Source organism: Cetorhinus maximus, chromosome 10, assembly GCF_964194155.1.
Source record: "Cetorhinus maximus chromosome 10, sCetMax3.hap1.1, whole genome shotgun sequence".
NCBI classification, from domain to species: domain Eukaryota; kingdom Metazoa; phylum Chordata; class Chondrichthyes; order Lamniformes; family Cetorhinidae; genus Cetorhinus; species Cetorhinus maximus.
This window is the reverse complement of record NC_135888.1, coordinates 38,797,409-38,821,483: the sequence shown is the minus strand read 5'-3', so window position 1 is coordinate 38,821,483 and position 24,075 is coordinate 38,797,409.

Here is a 24,075-nt window from a genome sequence, read left to right as displayed (position 1 = left end):
GTAGGTGGAGGCTTAGCAGAATCAGCTGTGCGCCATCAACCTGTCAATGGCCAATTGAGGCCATTCAAAGTCATTAAAGTAATTAATGGACCTGCCCGTCCAACCTTAAGGTTTGCGGGCAGGTCCGGAGCCCTGGCGGGCATTGGAAAAAGCATGAAACTTCATCCACGGGCAGGATGAGGTTTCATGTAGGTTTTAAAAAATGTAATTAAAGTCTATTTAAAAGTGATGGACATGTCCCAACAGTGTCACATGAGGGGACATGTCAGGGAATTTTTTTTTTCTATTTTTAAGATTTTTCATTGTGGAGCTGATCTCCCTAAGGCGGCACTTAGCCTCAGGGTGATGAGTGAGCTCTTTCGCATGCTTGCATGAAAGTGCGCCCTCTCGGCTCAGGGAATCCCCCTCCTTCCACCCCCCCGCCTGCACAGGGAGCGCATAGCGCTTCCTTACGGATGTCACGCTGGGCGGGCCTTAATTGGCCCCTGATTGGGGGCGCTGATCGGAGGCGCGCCTCTGCGTGCCCGCTCCTAAACTCCCCCCTCAACGGGGGGACATTCTGCCCCATGTTTACCTACTTAGCATTTTAAACCTAGATTATCTTTTAACGTGTCAAAGCCTTCAGACCAGCTTCCTTTAATTCAATTAAGTCACACACACACACATAGATACATGCAGACACAAATACCACTATTTACAATAAATTCCAATAACATTATTCTATTTTCCTGACATGAAGGGATTGGATGCAGGCACATTCGGTATTTGATTTCAAATGGATTGGGACAGCAGAAGTAGAAATTATATCTGTAAAGCCCACAGGAAAAGAGTTAAGTCACCAATCAGGGAGTAGTTTTTTCACACAGAGTCATCATCCTCTGGGTTTATCTACTGAGATATGGGTGAGTGTGGAGTCACCATGGTCTTTTAAAAAGGAACTCTATGATTTTCTGATAGAAAAGAACATTTCCAGTTAAAGCAGGTAAGTTGCTTAAAAATTTGTTGAGTCTTTTGGGCAACTACAATGTCCTGGAATGTAACCAGAAAATGGAAATACTCAGCAGGTCAGGCAGTATTTGTGGATATAGATACAGAATTGACATTTCAGGCTGATGAACTGGGAATGTTTATAGATATAATAGATTTTAAGCAAGTGGAAGAGAAAAGGGTGCGAAAAAGAACAAAACGGAAGCTCTGCGATAGGGTGGAAGGCAGGAGAGAGTAAATGACTAAGAGTTGGTGGGCCATGTTGTGATATGGTGCACATGTAAATTTAAGTAGCATATCTTAAACTGCTGTCAATTACTACCACCAAGAGAGGATGTGATGTAGTAGTCCCATGACTCTACTCAGAACACAGCAGCAGTAGAAGTCATAAGCCTCCCAGTTAACATTGTATATATACAGTCTTATCTTCTAAATAAACAACCCACATTATTGTTTTACCAATTCTTGCTGTATGATTGGTATGTTTGTGTTGAATAGAAGAATGTAACATGGTGGCAGTGTGGTTTTTGAAGATTTGACTGAAAAGTCTACAAGCCTCAACCCTCTCAAATGCAGCAGAAGAGCTGGCGTGGAAGTGAAACAGACATCAAATACTAACTCATGGTGTGTAAGTGATTCTGCAGTACTGTAGGGATCCAACAAATTGTTCCTTCATTCTGGGACATTGCCCTTCATACTAGGCAGCAGTCACCGGATCCCAGTAAGATTATTCAAATTTGGGAGAATTTAATTAGTATAATACCACCTGCTGCAAAGTGTATAGAGGAACGGAGATTAAAAAGCCGACACTGGAGAGTCTAAGTTTAAGCAGAACTCTACAGAGATGGGAATTCATTACTGCTACTTCAGACTATTGCTTTGGCAGATCAGAGGGCTGATTAAATACTGGACACTGGGATAGGGAAGAAGAGTCCATCCAGTAACGACTTCTAATGTCTAGAAGAAGGCAGTCAAAAGTATTTTTCTTTGTCTAACTTTGCCCTTTAAGCTTGTAGTCCATTTTTGTACCAAAAAGCACTGTATTTTGGGTGGAGCTTCAGTAAGACCTGGAAACCAGAAACAGCTCAACAGTGCCACCATTACGGTCAAGCAGCAATCTATTACCATCTAAGGCTGTGGCCATGTAAGGTACTGCAACTCAGGGAGCCAAACCAAATTCTGAAGGGCTCTAAAAAAAGCCTCAATAGCTGTTCCAGATATTCTTAGCAATCCTGCAAAAGTCACAGGATGACTACAAACTGTCCAACACTCAGTTGGAAGGCGATGGACCTCCTGTCTGTGTTTATCTTGTTCCCCCCCACCCCCAACAATGCATGGAGCTCTGTTTTCTGGATATCAATTTCGTCGAACCAGACAAAGAAGCCATAGAAATTAAAATTGCTACAAGCAATGAAAACCTCCAAAGACTGAACATTGCCTGTCAGACAATGACATTAAAAATACAGATAAAATATGGTCAGCACTTGAAGATCAATTACACGTGAAGCTCAACTTCATCATCTGGAATTCATGTCTTTTAAGCAACAACCAACAGAGACCATTGACCAATTCATAAATAGATGTAGAGATAAAGGGTCACTATGACTACGACTTCACGGCAACAGATCTGGCCAAAAGAAAAATTGAGCTTGTGAAAACATCTACCCCGATAGAAACATTCTATAAAAACCTCTTGGACCAACCCAAAGATTACAGTGTGGAAGCACCATTGCAAAGCGAAGCCTGTGGATCTGTCTACCTAGTAGTATGGCTATGTGTAATATGTCCACCTTTGGCACGTTAGCCAATTCATGTAACTCTAGTGAGCAATGAGAGCAGTGCCTCATACATACACCCGGAAAGGGCCCAGCTTTTAATGATATATGCATTGCATGGGACACCAGAGGACACTGAAAGTGCCAAGTTAGAAAGCAACAGCTGGAACAAGTGGTTCGACATCGCAAGAGGCAACAACTGGAGACCAGACAGGGAAAGCATTCCAATCAACCAAGAGCACATAACATACATTGTCCAAATAATGAAATGTCTGGCAAAGGTACAAGGTCACATGATGAAGATAATCAAACTAACGATGCAAAATGTGAGCAGACATTCCACACAGTTAACATCAAAGAATGTATTGGCACAGTGTTGCCAACAGAAGCCTTTTTGTCACCATCCAGATTTTATTCCCGCAGATGCACAACAGCACAAATTGTATGCAAAACTAGATACCAGTGCAGGTGCAAACATCCCTCCACACTGAAATGTATGTATCCACAGACGTGGCAAGCAATGTTTCAACAAACTACTGCCAAATTTACCAGCATATAATGGTTTGGAGATTCTGTTCCTGGGATCCATTCCACTCCGGTGTTACTACAAAAACTTACCCTGGTCACCCCAGATATTTTATGTTATGGGTAACAGGTTAGCCAACCTAAACATCAGGCAAAAAGTTTTAGGATAACACCCAACTGATGGCACATGGAATCTGCTAGAAATCATCAGCATTTGCCCATAACCAAGATCCTAACAAATAGGAGCACCAAATGGCATGACAATACAACAGAACAGATGCAAATCAGAACAATACTAGAACCAGAAACACCGAGTAACCCTATTGCAAATAGAACAGATCTAAAACACAACTGAAACACAGCACCCATTCCAACAACCAGTATTCTGAAAACATATAGCAACAATCAGCCAAGATCACCATAACTAAGTCTGGATGGATAAGCAAACTACCGATATGTGTTATGACCAGGTGAGAAAGTTTGAACTGGCTCCCCTCTATTCAGCTTCCTCGGTTGGTCATGACATCGGTTGAAGTTAGATTTCACAAGTATATGCTTTTCCCAAATCAGAATGTATTTAACTATTTAAGCTGTGAGCAATAAGGAGCCAATCAAACAAGGTTTTCTTGAGTTAAAGAAAGTGCAAATTTATTAACCAATAAACCAGAGAGAAAATATAATAAAAGTGTGGTGTGACACACACGCGGGTATCAGGAATAAGGAAAGTTAGAGTCCAATAGAGAAAGGTAAAATAATATATGATTAAGTGTCCTTTGATTGTCCTGGAGGCATAGATCTTTAAAATTTGCAGTCGATTTGAATTAACTGGTTTTGTGAATGTGATCAGATGTCGAAGATGTTGCAATTATTATGAGATCTTGGTGCATTGGTAGATTTTTAGTAATGTTGCCATCCAATCCTGGTAATACACTTATTCCAAAAGAGAGAGAGGGAGACACCCCAGGTTTCAGCCTGTTTCCCCTGCTGAAAACTTTCTGGTAATTTCTCTGCAGTGGCTGCAGCCTGACATGTTATACTGCACCCACTCCAAGAGGTTTTGGGTCGATCTGTCTGTGGCAGCCATTGTTGCAATATCTAGCACTTTGCATTTTAATGTCTCTTCCTTAGACCATGATGAGTTTTGATGGGTCTCTGAATCATAGGAAATGTTTCTCTCTTTGCACTACCCCCCCTCCCCCCCCCCACCCTCCCTCCCCCCGAGGGTTCATCTTGGAATGTGGCCTTGCATTTTAAAGCAGATTGTTCTGTCTCAGTTCAAATTGCAAAGGTGAACTGTAATTCCACATCATAACTTTCCAGAAGCTGATCAACTGGCAATACCAGACATCAGGTAACTTGTGGCAGCCATCTTTAGTCAGTATTTTTTTCTTGTCTTTAAAAAGTTCTTTTTAAATAGTTCAGTATATGTTTGATCAGCCAGTGAAATTACAGATTTATCACTCATGCACAAGCCACATCATAATGACATATGTTTCACAGACTTATAAATTTATTGCTTAGTACAGGGGTATATTCAGACACAATGTTATTTTATTTTGCTGTCATGCAACTAGTTTGATCCTTAAGGGTAAACCTGTAGTTTAGAACAAAGGGGATGTTGTGATATGGTGTACATGTGTTAGAGAAAAGTCCCAAGCCTGGCTGTGAAGCCGACACTGAGACTAGGATGCTTTGGTAGAGACTGTTTATTGCTCACCACAGAGCTTCTTTCTCCACTCAAACACCATCTCACCAGTGCTGGCTGACTCTTCTTTATATACGCACCTGTTATAATTAACTGATCAATACCCAACACCTGTTCACCATATTACCTTAAACTACTTGGTATTTAACATTCATCAATGGAACTTATTAGATATCAACAGATTCCCCTTTTTCTTTAAATTAAATTGATATGCAAACAAAACTATTCATAGGCAAAAATACAAAATTATAATACATGTTATCTTTAACATACTCCACATTCCACACCCCACAACCATCTTGAAAACAAAAAAAATGTTGCAACATGAAAATTGCAGTGTTCTCCTAATCCATTATAATACAAGACACTCCTCTATGAAAATATCCAACAACTTCTTTGGACAAGCATTTCTTCTTGTGAAATAATCTGACAACAGGTGACTTGCGTTGACCCATTTTATTTTGAAAATCTCCTTACTTTCCAACATCTGTTTTATACTCGCGAGATCAATCCTCAACCTCTTTTCCATAACACTTTTTGTTGAATGGACATTGTCCCAGAGCGAATGGTTATCTATATAGGCATATAGGATCTATGGGCACATTTTTCTCTGGTTGTCCCATATATGGGAATTCCTTTAAACATAGCCATATCTGTCACTTCTTCCAGCGGAAGTGACTCTGCAGCTAAGGTGTTTTTACTTACTCTCTTTATTTTCTTCAATTACCATGCTAATAAACATCATTTATTGTTTCTTTTCACTAAATACATAATGAATCCTGCTTTACTTGAATAACCATTGGGAAGGTTAGCGCCCGAGACATCACTAAAAACGACTAATTTCATCCCTTCTGGGTCACCCAGGTCTGGAAATCTGAGCGTCCATTCTTCTAAACTTAATTCCTTCAATGTCTTATTTGCTTTTAGCACTTCCCCAACAATAGCATATTTCAGCATGTTGCTCAATTCTAATACATCATAACATGCATCCGGTCTAGTTTGTGTGTATAACCAGTTTATTTGCCCAATTAAGCTTCACAATTGATCTGCTTCTTCCTTGGTTGTAGCGTCTTCCTTTTGTGAGGATCTGGCCTGATTTTTCGGGATCCTATTTACATTCCCTGGGTAAGACTGTTGATTTAGGGTTATTCCCAACTTAGTCTGCCTAATGTCCAGCCGTATTTGCTTAAAAGCTCCAGAAGCTCAACTTCTAATTTTGAATCCCTTTATAATTTTATCCATCTCAAATTTTTCTAAATGTTGCAGGTCCATCCCCACCCACCAACACCCACCCCCCGCCTCAGATAATCATCTACGTGCAATAAGAAAATGCCTGCTGGTTTTCCTTCATCATACCAATAAAATATTACTGGATCTGGTTTTAGCTAAAGACAACCAGCTTTTAGTAGGACAGACCTAACTGAAAAATACCATACCCTGGATGCATCATTTAGCCTTGTTCAGCCCCCATAATTTCCCCTCAATATCTCCAGCTTCTTTTGGAGGCTTTAAGAATACTTCTCTTTGAAATTACTCCTCTTGCAAAAATGCAGCTTTGACATCAATGGATTTGCGTTCCAATGAGTACATCACTAAAAATGCTAGGAAAATCCTCAAACTTACTTTTCCCGCTGTTGGGGAGTCTACTCTAATTTCCTGGTTGCCAATTGTTCCTCAAATCACCTAGCTACAAGTCTGGCCTTAGGTTTATATGTGCCATCGGCGGGTACTTTCTCTGTACATATCTATCTATGGGACAACATTGGCTGTCCTCTGTCTGGCACCTCTGTGTAAATGCCAAACTCTCTCCATTGCCAAGTTCTTTTTGTTTTGCCTCCTTTACCACTTTATTATCTAACTTGTTAGGACGTACTGGAGCTTTGCTATCATTGGGGCTTATATTTCTTGTGTTGCTCCTTGCCTGTTCATTGGTCCTTGATCTTCTTAAACTAGATCTCCTGCCCCCATCTGGACTACTACTACTCGACCTGTCCCTCCTGTGACTCGACTTCCTTTCACAAGTTCTTGATCTTTACCTTGGGCTGTGGTCACTATTAGGCCCACTGTCTGAACTTACACTACATTTCCTGGCTCTCCACATTTTTACTTCCTTCTGCCAATCCATTGATCTGATATCCTGCCCCTTGTACATTCAGCCAGTTTTGTATTTCCCTGTGGCTGTTCCTGCCCTTCCAACTATGGTGGCTTCTCTCCACTCACTAGCCCCTTCTGGCATACATGCCACTCTAGTTCCAACTTTCGATAGTTGATCTTTGTGTTAAATTGCCCAATCCTGACCTTCACTTTTACTCTCAGTTAGATCGTTATCTGTCACAATCTTTTGTTTGTACAGGTCCGGCATATGCGTGTGAAGTGCATGGTGCATCTTCAGTTTCCATCATCTGTTCAGGTTCCCTCAATGTGTGATCAGTGCCAATAAGCTGTGTGAAATGTACTCTAACAGTTTGGTTGCCATGTTGCAAGATTATCATTTTGCCGTCAGTGCCTATAACTTTTTCTGGGCTTCTCTATTCTTTCTGCCCTTCTATTTTATAATATGTCATGTCCACAGGCTTAAAATTAATTTCTGATGGCCTGATTTGATACCTCAAAGCCCTCCTGATATTTTTTGAAACCTCCACCTTAATAACTGCTCTCCTCCCTGCACGCATGGCATTCAAATGTTCCCAAAAATAGAATTAATGGTAGTCCACACTACTGAAGGCATCTTCAGATTCCTGCCATAAACTAATTGTTAGGAACTGTAGCCCCCAGTCATTTCAAGTGTGCTTTTTGCATGTACTGTCCATGCGAGAGTTGTCAATTTATAATTCGTTCGGTCAGCTAAAATCTTTTGGAGCATTTCTTCAATCATGGCGTGATTTCTCTCACATGTCCCATTGCTAAAGGACTTCCTGCTACTGTATACATTGCTGGCGCAGGCACAAGGGGTGCAGGGCCAAGAGGTAGTTCAAGGTGGAAGGGGCCACAGAAGACGCCACTATCCTGCTGCCAGGGTATACAGGCGACGAAGCAGTTACCTCAATATGTCTGAAGTACAGTGCCGAAGGAGGCATCGACTCTCAAGGGAGACTGTCAACTAAATTTGAAAGATGATTGGGCCTGAGATCTCCCCTAACTGTGTGGGCAGCCATGCCATGCCAGTGGCTCTGAGGGTCATAGCTGCCCTCAACTTCAATGCCTCTGGCTCCTTCCAGGGGTCGGTGGGTGATCTTTCCGGTGTCTCCCAATCAACTGTCCACACTTGTGTCAAGCAGGTCACAGACACTTTGTTCAGGCGTGCATTGACTTTCATCCACTTCCATTGGGACCAGGCAAGTCAGGCACAGCAAGCCAGAGGCTTCGCGGCCATTGCTGGCTTCCCCCAGGTCCAGGGTGCAATAGACTGTACACATGTGGCCATCAAGGCACCAGCAGGTGAGCCCGGTGCCTTCGTCAACAGGAAGGGCTTCCACTCCATGAACGTGCAGATAGTGTATGATCACTATTGTTTAATATTTGTGATAACTTCTGCTTCACACATTAAATGCCAGATGTGTTACCATGGCTGAGGGGGCCTCGTTTCTTCTGCATGTGTGTGTTTAAGAAAAGTGAAATGAGTGATCTGTTGGATATTCAGCTTTATATAGTGCTTAGTTAGTGCTGCTGACCTGGCATATTTTGCAAAGAAAAAGGAAACAAAATTAAGTAGAGGTCACGGTCTGAAATTGTAGAACTCAAGCTTGAACCTAGAAGGCTGTAAAGTGCCTATTCGAAAGTTCAGCTGCTGTCCTCAAGCTCATATTGAGCTTTGTTGGAACATTATAGGAGGCTGAGGACAGAGAGGTCAGAGTTGAAGCAAGATGGAGAATTAAAATGATAGGTGACTGGGAGCTCAGAAACCACACTTGGGGACTGAACAGATGTGTTCTGCAAAGTGGTCACCAAATCTGCGTTTCATCTCCCATTCACATCATGAACAGTGAATGTAATGCAATAAAGTCCACAATTCGCAACTTCCCCTTTCGCGAATTCACTTATCCACACAAAAGTCTTTGTTCAGCAGATCACCCTTTGCAGGCCCAAATGTTCGCTTATGGTGGTTTTAAAAAAAAAAGAAGCCAATTCTGAAAAATGCTGAAAAAAGAAAAACTGCCCAAATAACATTAAAAAGTGGAAGGTGCCCATGATATATTTCTTGTAATAGAAAATATGCACTGTGCATGCATCATATGGTGTTGTGTGCACGTGAGTGTTCCTTGTTTCTGAAATTGAATTCCTCACCACAATCTACCTCCACTCTCAAGTAAAACACTGCAAGTGTAATGAAATTTACATTGTTCCTGTTTTATTGCTTTATTAAACAATTTCTCCAGTAAGTTTCTTTTATTCATTCATGGGATGTGGGCAACACTGGCTAGGCCAGCTTTTATTGCCCATCCTTAATTGCCCTTGAGAAGGTGGTGGTGAGCTGCCTTCTTGAACCGCTGCAGTCCACGTGGTGTAGGTACACCCACGGTGCTGTTAGGAAGGGAGTTCCAGGATTTTTACCCAGTTACAGTGAAGGAACGGCGATATATTTCCAAATCAGGATGGTGAGTGGCTTGGAGGTGAACTTCCAGGTGGTGGTGTTTCCATGTGTTTACTGCCATTGTCTTTCTAGAAGATGGTGGTCGTGGGTTTGGAAGGAGCCTTGGTAAGTTCCTGCAGCATGTCTTGTAGATGGTACACACTGCTGCAACTGTGCGCCAGTAGTGGAGGGAGTGAGTGTTTGTGGGTGGGGTGCCAATCAAACAGGTTGCTTTGTCCTGGATGGTTTCAAGCTTCTTGAGTGTTGTTGGAGCTGCACTCATCCAGGCAAATGGAGAATATTCCGTCACACTCCTTACTTGTGCATTGTAGATGGTGGACATGCTTTGGGGAGTCAGGAGTTGAGTTACTCGCTGCAGGATTCCTTGCCTCTGACCTGCTCTTGTAGCCACAGTATTTACATAGCTAGTTCAGTTCAGTTTCTGGTCAATGGTAACGCCCAGGATGTTGATCGTGGGGGATTCAGCAATGATAAATCCATTGAAAGTCAAGGGGTGAGGGTTAGATTCTCTCTTATTGGAGATGGTCATTGCCTGGCACATGTGTGGCATGAATGTTACTTCCCACTTGTCAGCCCAAGCCTGGATATTATCCAGGTCTTGCTGCATTTGAAGATAGACTGCTTCAGTATCTGAGGAGTCACAAATGGTGCTGAACATTGTTCAATCATCAGCGAACATCCCCACTTCTGACCTTATGATGGAAGGAAGGTCATTGATGAATCAGCTGAAGATGGTTGGGCTTTGGTCACTGCCCTGAGGAACTCCTTCAGTGATGCCCTAGAACTGAGATGATTGACCTCCACTAACTACAATCATCTTCCTTTGTGCTAGGTATGACTCCAACCAGTGAAGAGTTTTCCCCCGATTCCCATTGACCCTAGTTTTGCTCGGGTTCCTTGATGCCACACTCGGTCAAATGCTGCCTTGATGTCAAGGGCAGTCATTCTCACCTCACCTCTGGAATTCAGCTTTTTTGTTCACGTTTGAACCAAGACTGTAATAAGGTTAAGATCTGAGTGGCCCTGGCAGAACCCAAACTGAGCATCAGTGAGTACGTTATTGCTAAGCAGGTGCCTCTTGATGGCATTGTTGATTATCTCTTTCATCACTTTACTGATGATCGAGAGTAGACTGATGGGGTGGTAATTGGCTGAATTGGCTTTGTCCTGCTTTTTGTGTACAGGACATACCTGGGCAATTTTCCACGTTGCTGGGTAGATGCCAATTTTGTAGCTGTACTGGAACAGCTTGGCCAAGTGCGTGGCAAGTTCTGGGGTACAATTCTTCAGCACTAATGCCAGAATATTATCAGAACCCATAGCCTTTGCACTATCCAGTGCCTTCAGCCATTCCTTGATATCACGTGGAGTGAATTGAATTGGCTGAAGACTGGCATCTGTGATGCTGGGGACCTCCTGAGGAGGCCAAAATGGATCATCCCCTCGGCACTTCTGGCTGAATGTTGTTGCAAATGCTTCAGCCTTATCTTTTGCACCGATGTGCTGGGCACCCCCATTATTGAGGATAGGGATATTTGTGGAGTCACCTCCTCCAGTGAGTTGTTTTATTGTCCACCACCATTCATGACTGGATGTGGCAGGACTGCGAAGCTTAGATCTGACCCATTGGTTGTAGAATCGCTTAGCTCTGTCACTTGCTTATTGCTTATACTGTTTGATATGCAAGTGGTGTTGTGGCTTAACCAGGTTGCCTAGGTGCCTAGGCTTATGCCGGTTGGTCCGTCCCATTTCATTCCTTATTGACATGTTTTTAGCTGTTTACTACAGCTACTTTGAGATCATTTCAGAGGGCATTTAAAGTCAACCGCATGGAGGCCAGACCAGGTAAGGACAACAGATTTCCTTCCCTAATGGACACTAGTGAACCAGATGAGTTTTTCTGAAAATTGACAATGGTTTCATGATCATCATTAGACTTTTTAATTCCAGATTGTTATTGAATTCAAATTCCACTATCTGCCGGTGGGATTCAAGCTCAGGTTCCCCCAGCATTACCCTGAGTCTCTGGATTACTAGTCTGGTGCGAAACCATTACACCACCACCTCCTCTTTATTAATATTATTTACTAAGAACGTAGTTTTATTGCCTTTGGTCATTTATAGATGTCAAATTTTAGGATAGCTGGAACCAATCTGATTGACTCCCATTATGAAGTATGTTTGTCGTTTGCAATTTTGCCATTTGTGAGGTTTCATCAGAACAAAACCCCCATGAGTGGTGGGATTTCATTGTATATTAAATTGAAAGAAGCACAAGTAAATCACTGGTTCACCTGTAAGGAGTGTTTTGGCCCTTGGGCAGTGAGGAAGGGCGGCAGCTGTTTGTGATTCTGACATTTTCACCTCCTCGAGACACATCTTTCTTTCTTCAACTTGTCCCATTATCATTCCCTTTGACCTTGCACCCCCAACTCTCTTCTCATTTAATCTCTCCTGCCTTCCATCCTGTCAGAGACCTTCCCTTTTGTCCTTTATTCCCACCTCCTTCCTTTAACTTGCTTGAAACCTATTACATCTCTAACTTTATCCACTTCTGATGAAAGGTCATCGACTGCAACATTGACTCTGTTTCCCTCTCCACACATGTTGTTGGGCCTGCTGAGCATTTCCAGCATTTTCTTTTTATTTCAGATTTCTGCAGGAAATGATTGAAATTTCTCAGAGGAGCATTCTCTGGGGTTTTTAGTTGGCCACTTTCTTTTTCACTTCCTCCCCTCCATCACCAGTAGGGAGTATTGTTAGATGGTGGAGGGGTGTTGTTTGAGTTTACAAATCGAATGGGGCAGCCTTGACGTGTATTTTCTTACTCTCCCATCATGTCACTCAGCAAGTTTCTCTCGTGATTAACTGAGTCATACACGTCAGAAAAGGCTAAATGTTCTATCTGTGATCAGAGTTGACTTCAACATCTCTGGATTAGACAAGGGCTGGAATCGTCCCAGGTTTGCACTAAGTGCGGGAGCGGGCGGGTAAAACAATGGTTTACCCCCTTGGCTGTGATGGCAGGTTTTCACGCCGTATCATCCCAAACCCGCCACATTAGTTATGCATTCCCGGGAAACATGCCGTTTTGATGGTGGGCAGGCTCTCATCCGCCCACTGTGCCATCACCTTGCTGCTGCATCAAGCCGGGCGCCATATTTAAAGTCCAGCTGCGTGTACACATCTCAGTGCTTCCTTCCCACCCATGACTACTGCAGGGAAGATGTCTACAAATGGCAAAAAGACTGCAGTCCCCAGGTTTAGTGACGCCTTTTGGGTGCTGTGGAGGGCAGCCACGATGTCCCCTAGCCCCGCTCTAAGCATAGGGTGGGCAGCAGCATGACCAACCTGGATTGGTAGGCGATGACAGTGGTGATCAGTGCCAATGCTGCACAGAAGATGTTGGCCATCCAATGCAGATCGAGGATGAAGGGTCTCATTCATGCAGCCAGGGTAAGGCAACCATCTCATCACTCTAAACTCACACACTCAAGCTCATCACACATTCACTGGCATCTCACACTGCCAGCTCAAGGGATGTCACCACTCATTCTCACACACATACCCTCACATGTCCATCTGGTCTCATCTCCTCTGCAGACTGCATCCTCAGCCCTCACCATCTTGAGGCCACTTGCGCAGATCAACATGTGTCCCCACACACCCTGTACAGCCCTTGTCCTGCAGCCTCTTCCCTTGTCTGAGGCCACTTCTCCCCCTTCACCAAGCTAGCCCTGCAGCTATTGTAAAGCCACTCAGAAATGGCTGATCTGGTAGGTAGAGACCTGCCTGTGAGTCTGTGATGTGGTGCTGTCTGTGAAGCCTGGCACTGATGACTGCGAGTGCTGCCCGAAGCAAGGTGGGCAAATAAACCTTGAAGTCCCGAGCAAAGTGGAGCTCGCCAGGTGCATGTTGCTTATGTGCTGTTGTGAAACACGTCAGCGTGTTTTTCCGCCAATTTGGGTGGACGATCCAGTGGAGGGGGGGGCGGTGGTGGGGGTTGGCGGGGGAGGTGGGGGAATGATTCTAGCAGGCTGGCCTAATAATGATATGCTCGTGTATTACAGTGAGGTTCCCAACGTCCGATGTCAGAGCAATGGCGGGATGAGCAGATAATCAAGAACAGGTTTCATGCCATCATGAAACCAATTGTGCCATATTTTCTGTTCACACCACCAAACATGCCCAACGCCAGTGGGCATGGAAAATCCCAGCCAAGCACCATTATCTAGTAACACCTGAGAAAGATATATCGGCACACCTTTGAGTGAGAGCAGAATTGGCTCAATCTATGATTCTTTATAGCCTCCTGACCTTCGCTATAGAGTTTTACACATGGCAAATGACCAATATGGTGAAGTACCAGAAGACAAACAGTACTTATTCAGCCTACTATAGTATTGTCTAGACAATAGACAATTAATAAACTCTCCAGGGACATCAGTATATGAAAGAGTTATGAGTCTAATAACCAATATCATAACATCAAATGGCACCTCCAGCAAAGAAACATATTATCACAGGAAGCATTAAAATGATTACGTGATGGTTTTACAGCAGCAGTACCACCATGCAACTTTTCGTTGAGGGACTGAATAGTCTCCCATGTGTGCATAAATTAACAAGATATGTATGTTTTGTCTGAAGTCTAACAAAGGAATTTGTGTTAACAACTACAGTGTCAGGTATGCAAAATGGACAAAATAATAGTACAGATGACCATGGATAGGTAGGTATTCAATACACAGAAACACTTTTTAAAAATCAGGATGTTGGGAATGAGACAAGTGAAGTGGGCACTTTTCATTCTAATGCTAGCAAATTTGCTGAACCTAGGGAAGGCCATTATATCGGCAGGATTTGCTGAGCGAACACCAATTCTACAGCTGGTAAACAGCTCTCAGCCTAATATTTCTGCGTATGTCGTGTTCATGAGGAATCTTGTCTGCTCGCTACCCATATCAGAACACAGTGGAAGTGCTGGGAGCCTCACTCTCTGGCACACTGGGGGAGCAAGGCCTCACTCACAAGCCAAGGCCAGGGCCAAAAACAGGCAGGATAAAAAAAAAAGGTCCTAAATATAAGTTATGATTTAACATGACTAAATACCTAGAACATTTTTCTAACAATATGTGCCTTTGCAGAGATTCTTGGTAAAGAAGGAAAGGTGCAACATAAATCAATAAAAGGTAGACATAAAGAAGATATTAGATGTTTCCACTTGTAGGAGGACCAAAACTACAGGTCACTGTTATAAGATAGTCATGAATAAATCCAATAGGGAATTTAAAAGAGTCTTCTTTTCCCAGAGAATCAAACTCGCTACCACAAAGAGTATTTGAGATAAATAGCATAGCTGCATTTAAGGCAAAGCTAAATAAAAACACGAGAAGAAAGGAATAGCATGTTATTTTGATCCGACGTGATGGTGAAAGATAAAATACTCTTCCTCAGTCTTCTTGATCTGTCTGTGACCTTTGACACAGTTGACCTCACCATCCTCCTCCAGCACCTCTCCACTGTCATCCGGCTGGATGGGACTGCACGAACCTGGTTCCGTTTTTACCGACTTTATCGTAGCCAGAGTGTCACTTGCAATTGCTTCCCTTCCCACTCCTGCACCATTATCTCTGATGTCTCCCAAGAGTCTATCCTTGTACCACTCCTAGTTCTCATATACATGCTGCCCTTGGTAATGTATGAGCGGAAATGTCCTTCAATTAAATATTGGGAAGAATGAAACCATTGTCTTCAGTCCCTGTTACAAACTCAGTTCCCTAGCCACCAACTCCATCCAGTTCTCTGGAAACCATCTGAGGCCAGGCTTTTCGCAATCTTGGTGCCATGATTGACCCCAAGCTGAGCTTCCAACTACATATCCACTCCATAAAACAGCTGATTTCCATCTCCCTAACATTGGCCCACTTTGCCCTTGTCTCAGCTCATTGCTGCTGAAACCCTAAATCATGTCCTTGTTACCTCCAAATTTGACTATTTCAATACACATTCTGGCCTTCCACATGCCACCCTCCATAGACTTGAGGTCATCCAAAATGTTGCCTCCCATGTCCTTATTCACACCAAATCCCATTCCCCTGTGTCACCCCTGTGCTTACTGATCTACGTTGGCTCCCGGTCAAGCAATGCCGTGATTTTAAAATTCTCATCTGTGTTTTCAAATTCCTCCGTGGCCTGGCCCCTACCTATCTCTGGAATCTCCTCCAAGCCCCACAGAACTCCAAGATATCTGCACTTATCTAATTCTGACCTGCTGAGAAACCCTGTAGTTAGTTGCTTGACCTTCAGTTGCCCAGGCCCTAAAACTCTGGAATTCCCTCCTTAAACCTTGCCACCTCTCTATGTTCCTTTCCTCCTTTAGACACTCCTTAAAACCTACCTCTTTGACCAAGCTTTCATCTGCCCTAAAATTGCTTTATGTGGTTTGGTATCTAATTTTATTAATAATGTTCCTGTGAAGTGCAATGGGATGTTGAGTTACATTAAAGACACTGGATAAATGTAAGTGATTGTTGCTGATAGGTTAAGATGAACTAGGGTGGGAGGAGTCTTGTGTGTAGCGTAAGCACTAGCACTGAGCTGTTGGGCTGAATGATGTGTTCTGTACATTCTATGCAATTCCATGTCATCTTTTATTAAGTTTTATACACTGTTTGATATTCATTATATAAAACCCACACCTTATGAAAGTAAACAGCTACTCCATCATACTTCATCCAGAGATTTGTTTATTTCCTCATCCACAGTTGATACGGAAAACGCTGTTCATTTGTCTTACTGGAAATATTTACATTACCTGTCTGGATCTTTTATTTTCAAATTCTTTCAGTGAAGATGTGCACCTATCTCCTTTCAGTCAGGTAATTTCTGCATCAGCAAGAGCAATAATACAGGAAATCTTCAGAGAAATTAAGATACAAATACAGAAAATCCTGTACGGCACAGGATAGTATTATTTTTCAGCAAAGCTATCATCTGAGAAGATGTGCATGCATTTTTAAAAAAATGCTCTCTCTCACTCCAATGTAAGAAGCAAAATGACGTGCCAGAAATTAGTAGTCGTAGTAGCATTATTCAGTGATGTTTCAGCAAATAAACAGAAACAGCAGAACACAAATATGCAGAGACGGAGTGGGGTGTGTCACAACCTGTAACACTCCCTGTAGATCTGGTGAGATTCTATGCTGTAGTGTACAATAGTCACCAGTAAATCCAGTAGGGGATTCAGGAGAAATTTTGTGGCCCAGACAGTGGTAGGAGTGTGGAATTCACTACAGTAAGAAATAGTTGAGGCGGATAGCATGGATGCATTTAATGGGAAAACAAGATTACCAAATGAGGGAAAAAGGAATACAGGGTTATGTTGCTAGGGTTAGATGAAGAAGGATGGGGGACACTCATACAGAATGCAAACATTGGCATGGACCAATTAGGCTGAATGGCCTTTTACTGTGCTGCAAATTCTTTGTAATATTCCAAGTTGTATTCCCTGTGGAGCCCATTCAAGATCTTTGGTAATATTGCAGTGTTCAGTTAGAAAAGGAGAAGCCATAACATCTCAGCCTTCAGGTTTATAATCCTCCTGACTGTATTAAGAAGCAGAAGTTGTAATTTCCAACTCGTAAAACATGTAACACATTATATGATATGACAATGGAGTGAGTTCAAGGCTGTAGTCTGATTCTGGCAGTTCAAATGATACTTATAAATCACTGGAACTTCTATTTCTTGCTTTTTAAGGTAATCCAAGCCCCATGATTAGTTTACAAGCTTTTAATCACTCACTGATAGTTACAATTGCATGTTTAAATCATCTGAATCCATTATTAGATTACAACCTTAAAGTTTACCTTGAAGTATATATAACATCTGAAAGATGTTTCATCAGTATTTCTTATTAAATTGGAAGAGGACTGTTATTGATATTGTGTTTGAAGTATAAGTGCTGTTTTATTCAAGGCCTAAACCTACCATCTGTGTACAATGTGGTTTTAAGAGAATTTAGGAACTGGGAGCACAGAATGTGCTGCATTTATTCAGTTAGTTAGGCACCAAAGTTACCTAATCAATATCCAAAAAGAGGTAACTTTTGCAGTTGACATTTTGCTGGATTTACTATTATGGGGGCGGAGGAGGAGTTTCTTCTGTTTTTTAATTATAGTGAAATCATAAGTGTGCTCTTTACAACTATGTCTCTGATTCTGTTAAAGTGGTGCACATGGAACCCTTCCTCAGCATGCTAAGAGTAATTGACTTGTCATGGTCGTGAAGTGACACTTATGATAAATCCATGAAATGTCAGCACTTAGTGCGTGAAGCACGACTTGTTTCCTGAGAAAGCCAATTTTGTTCAAAAGGTCCTAGAGGTTCTGGATTTTCTGGTTTTGAATCAATGATCCCTGTTCCTTCTGAAACCATTCTCCAAGCAATGTGCTCGCCACCTACTCCTATCTGTAACAGCAGATATGGGGAGAAACATTTGAAGAGTACCAACTTGCTGTGGAATAGCGGGTGTAAAAGTGAGCACAGCGTCAGCATGCTTGATGTTATTATTAAATGTTAAGCCAATGTGTCGATGGGGAATAGGGGAGAAAGGTGGTGTGAGACCACTGAAGACACAATAGGACAGAGAGAGAGGGGAAGAATATCTGAAAGTCAATTGATGTGGATGGAGCTTTGGAAAATGAATGGAGATGAACATTCCAATGATTTGTTTAATTGTATTTGCAAGTCATGGCATGTAGAAGAAGTTAGCTTCAGGGTTCAAGTTCTTGGCTAACCATATTCCCAGATTGTTGAATTGGCAAGTTAGGCTTCCTGGATACAATATGTATGCATTTACAACATTGTCATGATCTCAGTTGAGACCAATAACTATTTTTTAAAAAAATCCAAAATCCCAGTTATTTACCTAAAAAAATGAAGCCACACGTCTAAAACAAACACTAAGTATTATCTTAGATAACTAGTGTGCTCTAAAACCCAGAATCTATGTGAGTTAAACATGAATTAACAGGCAAATTGCAGTTGATTATAAACTGTAAATTACACATTAAATGGCAGATAAAACTAAGACAGATCTTACGAGTTGGCTCGGCAGTCTACTAGACCTTTATGCCATCAAACTCAGTCACAAAGTCCCTCAAAACCCTGTTGCCCTCATGAAGAATTTCAGCTTCTCTTCTTCTAGGATTAAACTTGATCCTCAGCTGACTGCAGAGCACAACCAACCCGAGTTCCATAGGTGCAGTCTTTGGCAGAACACCCTAACTCTGCAGGTCTGGATGGTGTAGATTCATCAATGTTATCTTCAACTAACAGAAGCAACTGCAGCAGCTTAATGTCAGCTTCGGGATCCAGCCTCTGTATTCTTCAGCCTGCCTGTACTGCACCACTGGAATCATCATCTTGAGATCTCATGGTACTGTCTCATTTTATATAGTTTCAACCGGAAGTTTTGGTTTCCAACCTCAGTTTAAGTCTTAGTTTCCATAGAAACTGGGAGGGTCAGTTTTCTTTCTCAGTTTCCCTTTTTAGTTTCCCTTTTCAATTAGAATCAGTCTTAAAAGAATATAAAGAAACCATGGATTCCATCACAACATGTACATTTTCAAAACATTTTTATCTATTCCCAGTGTAGGCAGCTACCTCCTGAATGGAAATGCACCTTGTGCCACCCACCCTTCTCCAAATAGTGGCAGTGATGGCCACTGGTGTCTTTCTGGGAACATGTGTTGAGTTGCTTTACTTAAAGGCCTCAACTCAAACATATTGTCTATACATTTAATCCAGTGCAAAACCCAGAAATGTGATTACGGGAGAAGAACCGTACTTTATCTTTGTGAGGCACCTTCTCAACATGCACTAGTGAATCTAATGGGAAGAAATTACTTATCAAATAGAAGCCAGTTCAGTGAAGAAGAGTGCAAGTCACTTTTTTCCATGTGGTATATATCCAGTTGAGAACCCCTCAACTAATGAAGTGACAAGTTCCCTTTGCTCTCCCCATTTTCTCCACAAAATCCAAATTTGTTGATCTGATTTTGCTTTTTGATGCATCTTATCTGCTTTTTCAGAGGTCTGGTGGTGTCCCTGCCTCTGAGGTGGAAGCTCTGGGCTCAAGTCCCACTCCAGGACTTGATGACCAAGGAACGTGCACTCATAATGTAGCCCGTTGGCGGACTGGTTGACTCAGTTGGTTGGGTAGCCGGTGCAGATCAGATTGGTGCCAACAGCACGTGGTTCAACCCCTGTTCAAGGTGGGGTGAATTTTGGACCTGCCTCCTTGCCCTACCCATGGTGGAAATCGCAGCATTGTGGGTTAGTCAGACCTATCTTTGGGCAGAGAATAGAAGAAGATCTTCTTTTTCTGCTCTATTGAGCCATGAATTGCACTTGGCCCTTCAGCTAGATTTTCTAACCAAAATCAATTCTGGGTGGACAGACAGAACACTTTCTATAATCTGCAGTACAATCGACCACATCACAATCATCTATACTTCAGCCATGTTCTTGACCAAGCAACGGCAGACTGTATGTCACAATATTTGCCGTTACATTCATGCAATTCTCAAGTTCAACATCCCAGAATGGTGCTGGAGATTGATTGTTCCTTGTTAGGCATCTAAAGTTCAGGACAGATCTGTTTTGGTTTATCTTGCCTCACTCGCAGATTGAATACAATACTGCATGAATACGATTACAGATTACTCAGAGAAGAACAGCGACCTGTATTGGTTATGCTCAGTAATATATATGCACTGTATGTACATGGACTTGCTTTCCACTTCTCTTTAACTTTGAAGAAGAGTGATATGGACTCGAAATATTAACTCTGTTTCTCTCTCCACAGATGCTGCCAGACCCAATGGGTTTTTCCAGCATTTTCTGTTTTTATATCTGCTTTCCACTTATATGGATAATTGCTGTTCAATGTATAAAGTTTGAATTATTGAGTAGTCCAGTTACTATCTGTTTTAACACTGAAAAGATTTTCTTGTATCTGTTTATAATTGATTATTGATTATTTTATCTTTGTACAATCTTTGTTCTAATTTTGTGGACTTTTGCCCTGGAATTTTCAGCAATTCGGGAGCTGAAATGTTCTGACTTCCTCCACAGAGGATCTAAGGCCAGTATGAACAGAGCAAGCAATAGCTTTTCTTCTTAGCCAATCCGAGGCATGCAACATCTGAACCAGGATGTGTCAGTTAGAATATTTAATTCAATGTAAAATCATGTACAGAAAGGGAAATGTTCCTGCACCCTCCCCGTTTAAAATTGTGCCACTTAGTTCATATTTTGTTCCTTCCTCTGACCAAAGTATATCACTTCACCCTTCTCTGCATTAACTTTCACCTGCCATTTGTCTGTCTCTTTAACCAATCTGTCTTTATCCTGCCCATTGTTTATTACTTTTCTGAGTTTTGTCTCCTCAGCAAATTTTGAAATTGTGCCCTGTACATCCAAGTCCAGGTCATTAATATATAATCAAAAAGAGAAGGGTCCAAATACTGACCCCAGGGGAACACTACTTTATACTTCCCCCCCCAAATCAGAAAAAAAACACATATTTGCCATGACTTCCTGCTTTCTGGGCTGCATAATGTGACACCACGACTCCCAGACACAATAGATAAGATTGAGTAATTTCCCCATGGACAGGAATTTTCGTACGAAGTGCGGGTGCACGCCCAACACGCCTGAGCGTAAAATAGCACGCGATGATGTCGGGTGAGTGTCCTGACGTCATTGTGCACTTGCATGATATTCTGGTCGGCGAGTGCGCGCATTAGTTCCTAGCGTGCCCGTCAACAATTAAGAGGCCTAGTAAGGCCATTAATGTATTAATTAACACGGATTTTTCACTGCCTGTCCAACATTATGGTTGGCAGGTGGGTGAATCGGCCAGGTGGCCTTTGGATTTTTGTGGAAACCTCATCCAAGGGCAGAATCAGGTTTCCGATATTAAGTTATAAAAAATAAAAATGTTTGGGCAGAATATTTATAATCTATATGTTTAGGTGAGGGAGTCCAATGTGTGGACATTTTTTTTTCACAATTTAAAATCCTTATTTCATGGTTTCAAATTCTTCAGCTCCCTGAGGCAGGTCTTTGCCTTCAGGGAGTTTTCATTGTGCGGTCCCCTGCGCTCACGCTGATTTCAGCGCTCGCCCTCTTCCTGCCCCCACCCCGACAGCACTGAGCCTTTCAGTGCATTTTTCATGCTGGCTGGCCGTTAATTGGCCAGCTAGCGCGAAATCACGGTCAGGGGCCGATCGCGGGCAGCGGCCCGTTTCCCAAACGTCCACTGTGCCCGCCCAACGACCTCAAAGTTCAAAGCCCCATGAATCAGACATGTCAGTGAATGGGATTGATTTTCTGCACATAATTTGTATATAACTATTCACTCACTACATACATTTTGCTGAAGATATCTCTCTCTTTGCTTCCTTGTCCCAAGATAGCATTGGCAACCATGGGCTTGGTCTATGATTATGCTTGACAAGATACAATAAGACCATAAGACATAGGAGCAGAAATTAGGCCATTCGGCCCATCGAGTCTGCTCTGCCATTCAATCATGGCTGATAAATTTCTCAACCCCATTCTCCCGCCTTTGCCCTGTAACATTTGATCCCCTTACCAATCAAGAACCTATCTATCTCACTCTTAAATACACTCAATGACCTGGACTCCACAGCCTTCTGTGGCAATGAATACCATAGATTCATCACTCTCTCGCTAAAGAAGTTTCTCCTCATCTCTGTTCTCAAAGGTCTTCCCTTTACTCTGAGGTTGTGCCCTCGGGTCCTAGTCTCTCCTACTAATAGAAACATCTTCCCCACGTCCACTCTATCCAAGCCTTTCAGTATTCTGTAAGTTTCAATTAAATCCCCCCTCATCCTTCTAAATTCCATCGAGTGTAGACCCAGAGTCCTCAAACGTTCCTCATATGTTAAGTCTTTCATTCCTGGGATCGTTCTCGTGAACTTCCTCTGGACCCTCTCCAGGACCAGAACATCCTTCCTGAGGTACGGGGCCCAAAATTGCTCCCAATATTCTAAATGTGGTCTGACCAGAGCCTTATAAAGCCTCAGCAGCACATCCCTGCTTTTATATTCTAGTCCTCTCAAAATAAATGCCAACATTGCATTTGCTTTCCTAACTACCGACTCAACCTGCAAGTTAACCTTAAGAGAATCCTGGACTAGGACTCCCAAGTCCCTTTGTACACCAGATCTCTGAATTGTCTCCCCATTTAGAAAATATTCTATGCCTCTATTCTTCCTACCAAAGTGCATGTCCTCACATTTCCCCACGTTGTATTCCATCTGTCACTTCTTTGCCCATTCTCCTAATCTGTCCAAATCATGCAGCCTCCCCGCCTCCTCAATACTACCTGTCCCTCCACCTATCTTTGTATCATCTGCAAACTTATCCAGAATGCCCTCAGTTCCTTCATCTAGATCATTAATGTATAAAGTGAAAAGTTGTGGTCCCAACACTGACCCCAACGGAACTCCACTAGTCACCGGCCGCCATCCTGAGAAGGACCCCCTTATCCCCACTCTCTGCCTTCAGGCCAGACAACCAATCTTCTATCCATGCTAGCACCTTGCCTCTAACACCATGGGCCCTTATCTTACTGAGCAGCCTCCTGTGCGGCACCTTGTCAAAGGCCTTCTGGAAGTCCAAGTAGATAACATCCATTGGCTCTCCTTTGTCTAACCTACTTGTTACCTCCTCAAAGAATTCTAACAGATTTGTCAGGGATGACCTCCACTTGATGAAACCATGCTGACTTTGCCCTATTTTACCATGCACTTCCAAGTATTCTGAAAGCTCATCCTTAATAATGGACTCTAAAATCTTACCAACGACCGAGGTCAGGCTAATTGGCCTGTAATTTCCCGTCTTTTTCCTCACTCCCATCTTAAATAGGGGGGTTACATTAGCGATTTTCCAGTCCTCTGGGACCCTCCCTGACTCGAGTGATTCCTGAAAGATCACCACTAACGCCTCCACTATCTCTTCAGCTATCTCCTACAGAACTCTGGGGTGTAATCCATCTGGTCCAGGTGATTTATCCACCTTCAGACCTTTCAGTTTTCCTAGCACCTTCTCCTTGGTAATGGCCACCATACTCACCTCTGCCCCCCGACTCTCTTGAACTTTGGGGATGTTACTTGTGTCTTCCACCGTGAAGACTGACACAAAGTACCTATTCAGTTCCTCCGCCATTTCTTTGTTCCCCACTACTACTTCTCCAGAGTCATTTTCCAGCGGCCCAATGTCCACTTTTGCCTCTCTCTTACCCTTTATATATCTAAAAAAACTCTTGCAATCTTCTTTTATATTACTGGCTAGTTTACCCTCATATTTAATCTTCTCCCTCCTTATTTCTTTTTTAGTTGTCCTCTGTTGGTCTTTGTAGGCTTCCCAATCCCCTGGTTTCCCACTGCTCTTTG